Consider the following 3,652-nt stretch of genomic DNA (forward strand, 5'->3'; position numbering starts at 1 on the left):
TTTTGAATACTAGCTTGTTGATTTCTAAAGTTCGATTCCAGTTGTTGAAATCGATCCGAGTTTTTCTTTTCGTTGTCGGAGATGAGGCGAGATACGGTATCTTCAAGCCTCTCTCGTTCCCCTTGTTGTTGTTGAGAGAAATTTTGTGACTCGTTTCTTGGTTGTTGAAAGCTTGTTCGTTGGTTTAGATTTTGCTGGTTACTACTATTGTCGGGTTCTCTCCAACCAAGGTTAGGGTGGTTACGCCATCCTTGGTTGTAGGTACCCGTTGGAGGACCCGACGGCCTAGGTCTATTGTCAATGTAGTTTACCGTTTCTGTTTGATTATCCATTTCTTTCATACAACTCTAATTTTCATGTGGCCCACCACACCCTTCACAAGCCATAACCGAGGCCATTTTTGCCATTTCTAACTTTTTGATTTTTGAAGAAAGGGCCTCGATTTGGGCTTGCAAGGAGGTGCTTTCATCAACCTTATGGGCGCCTGGGGCAATAGATTTTGTGCCTCGGGAGTGTGCCACTGAAAATTGGTTTAAGCAATTTCCTCAATTTGATTATAAATTTCATTTGGGCGACGATTACCTAAAAGTCCCCCGGAGCTAGAGTTAAGTGTTTGTCTTGTGTGTGGCAACAACCCATTATAAAAAGTGGATACTTGTTGCCATACTGCAAGACCATGATGAGGACACTTTCTCAGTAGCTCCTTGAACCTTTCCCAAGTTTCATATAAGGATTCCCCGTCCTCTTGTGAATATGTATTAATTTTAGACATTAATTTAGCCGTTTTAGCAGGAGGGAAATACTTATATAAAAACTTTTGGGCTAGTTCATCCCAGGTGTTTACCGAGCCAACTGGGAGGGTATTAAGCCAAGCCTTAGCTCGGTCTTTTAGCGAAAATGGAAACATTCGAAGGCGGATGGCGTCATTTGATGCTCCATTGATCCGAAAAGTATCACATATTTCCAAGAAGTTAGTAATACGTAAATGGGGATCTTCGTCCGAAAGCCCATGGAAGGTTGCGAAGTTTTGGAGCATTTGTATTAAATGCGGCCGAAGTTCGAAGTTGTTGGCCTCGACATTCGGTGCACTGATAGCGGCGCCGAGATTACCTACGGTGGGTCGTAGGCATGGTTGCAGAAATCGGCCTAGGCGGCCGATTAATCGGCGCCTAGGCGCTAGGCGGTCATCTACTGCCTAATTTTGAGCTAGGCGGTCAATTAATCGGTCATGGTCAAAAATCGGTCAAAATCGGTCCTAGGCGGTCAAAATTCGGATTAATCGGACAATATTAGTCGGTCAAAATCGATAAAAATCGGTCCTAGTCGGTTCTTGGCGGTCCTAGGCGGTCAAAATTGGTCAAAATCGGTCAAAATCGAACCATACTATCTGAAACTTGAAGTAGTTATGTGAATTTTGAAGTATTATTTTTATATTATTGGGTATATATATATAATTTTGAAAAAATACATATAAAAATCCCATTCCGATTAATCCCGATTAATCTCGATTAATCCTGATTAATCCCTAGGCTATACCTCACCGCCCGACTAGCGCCTAGCGCCTTCTACAACATTGGTCGTAGGTAATCAATGAGGGTACGTTGATCCGCCATTGGAAGTGGGTCCCCCGAAACTTTCTCTTGATTTTTGGCTTTAAGTCTTTATCTTAGAAAGTGTTCGGGTTTGTCTAAAGGTTCTTTTATGTCTCTACTAGAACTGGAGCTCATACACTGCGTGGAAAGTTCAGATGTGGCGCCTGGGTTCCAAGTCCTGCAATAAAAACAAAAAAGAACGTTGGTCAGAAGTTTCACCACGGCCTCGTCCTCAGATGAACACGGCCCGTGGTCGGAGATACAGTAATTGTTTTGCGGATCCCTGTTACTGGGGAGCTCGACACGGCCCCGTGCTGCACCGACACGGCCCCGTGCTCAACTCTCTGTAACTCGGAAAATAAAAACTGCCAGTAACAATGCTGGGCACGGCCCGTGTCCGACCAGGCACGGCCCGTGCTGAGCTCTGCAGAAACTTGAAAAATTAAGAAAAAATCCTAAAAAAAAGAAAAATAAGAAAAACGATTAGGCCGTTGATTCCAAAATTTTTTAAAATCCTTGTGTACCTGGCAACGGCGCCAAAAACTTGATGCTGTGTAGCGTTATATAATTTTTATGTGTATTTTTAGCCCTTTTTACACTTTAGTCAAGTTTTAAATTTATAAAACACGATATTTTACTAACACTAAACACACATATGGGCAAGTGCCCCCATCGTGAGCGTAGTATAGCGTTGGTAAGATACCGAGGTCGTCCAAGGACACAAAAGCTTTTAATACCGGTTTATCCTCAACATCTAATCAAATCAAAATTTTAGAAAAAGGTTTAAACATGAAAACAAAAACTAAAAATGCTGAAAAATAAAAATAAAAATAAAAACAGATATACAAGATGAATCACTTGGATCCGACTCGCGTTTAGTGTAACCTTTGATTATTTCCGCACTTTTGCACTTTTTAAGAGATTATCTTAGTTATAGTAGTAGGCCCCTCTTTTGAAGGTGATGTAACCCTCAACCCAGTAGTTTGAGTCAGCAAGGATACAATTCTAAAGGGTTGGATTATTGAAAGATAATTAATTAAGTTATTAATGCGTAATGTGGTAGGCCCCTCTTTTGAAGGTGACGTTACCCTCGGCTAAGTAGTTTGAGTCAGCAGGGATACAATCCTAAGTAGCCGGGTTAATATTTTAATAGTAGTTTACATATGAGGGGATCAAGAAATTCAAACCCCCGCCATCCAATACCAGTGGGTATTGAAGGAGGTCCTACTAAGCTTGACCCAGGTCCTTGCAAGATCTATACACTGAACAAGGCAAGACTCCTACCAAACCATTCCCTTAATTCCCGACCAGGTAGCCAACATATCTCCATATAGACCGTGGAGATATGAATGGTGTAAATCTTTTATTTTATATAGACAGTAAAATAACGCCAAGACACCACGAACAAATGATAAGGAAGTTTCACCTTCAACATACGAAACTTGTTATTAAAGTCATTAATACATAACCAAATAAAAAGTGCGAAAAGATTAAAAATAAAAAGTATTACACTAAATGCTTGTCTTCACCAAGTGATGTAAGAGACTTAGGCAAACATGACCTTTGATTGTCAAGAACTCTTACTATCAATCTTGGATCCCGAGACTACTACACACACTCTATGATGGATGATGGATGATGGATGATGGTGGTGGATGTGGGTTGTGATGGTGGTGGTGGGTGGGTGAAGTGTGAGAGAGGTGGTTTGCTGTTAGTGCATTTATGTCTATCGCCTTCGTCAATCCGAGCCGTAGCAAGAAACTGAAGATATCTAGCTTTATATTGTTATATTTAGTCAAGAAAGGCAAGGTGGCATATTTGTAAATAAGGTGAACTTCCTTGTAAGCCAAGGCCTATAAATAGGAGAGTTAGAGTTAGTTTAGAGACTTTTACTACATTTGTCATTTGGAGAGCTCTAGATCTAGAGAGAGAGTCTAGAGAGAGAAAGTGATTCGAGGTGCTATACGTTATCAAATCTTATATAGAATCACGTTTATATTACGTCTCGTGTGTTAGGTCACGTTCGTGTACGGATTCCGCACGTCACACGTTCGTTTCGC

General features: G+C 41.1%; 1 non-coding gene across 1 annotated transcript; it reads left to right on the forward strand.

The window, feature by feature from the left end:
* The first annotated feature begins 671 nt into the window (after window positions 1-671).
* LOC118483442 lies at window positions 672-778 on the forward strand. The gene has a single exon (XR_004870730.1). It is a non-coding gene; the product is annotated as a small nucleolar RNA R71 (small nucleolar RNA).
* Window positions 779-3,652: the final 2,874 nt, after the last annotated feature.

The sequence above is a fragment of the Helianthus annuus genome, chromosome 10 (assembly GCF_002127325.2).
Source record: "Helianthus annuus cultivar XRQ/B chromosome 10, HanXRQr2.0-SUNRISE, whole genome shotgun sequence".
Lineage (NCBI taxonomy): Eukaryota > Viridiplantae > Streptophyta > Magnoliopsida > Asterales > Asteraceae > Helianthus > Helianthus annuus.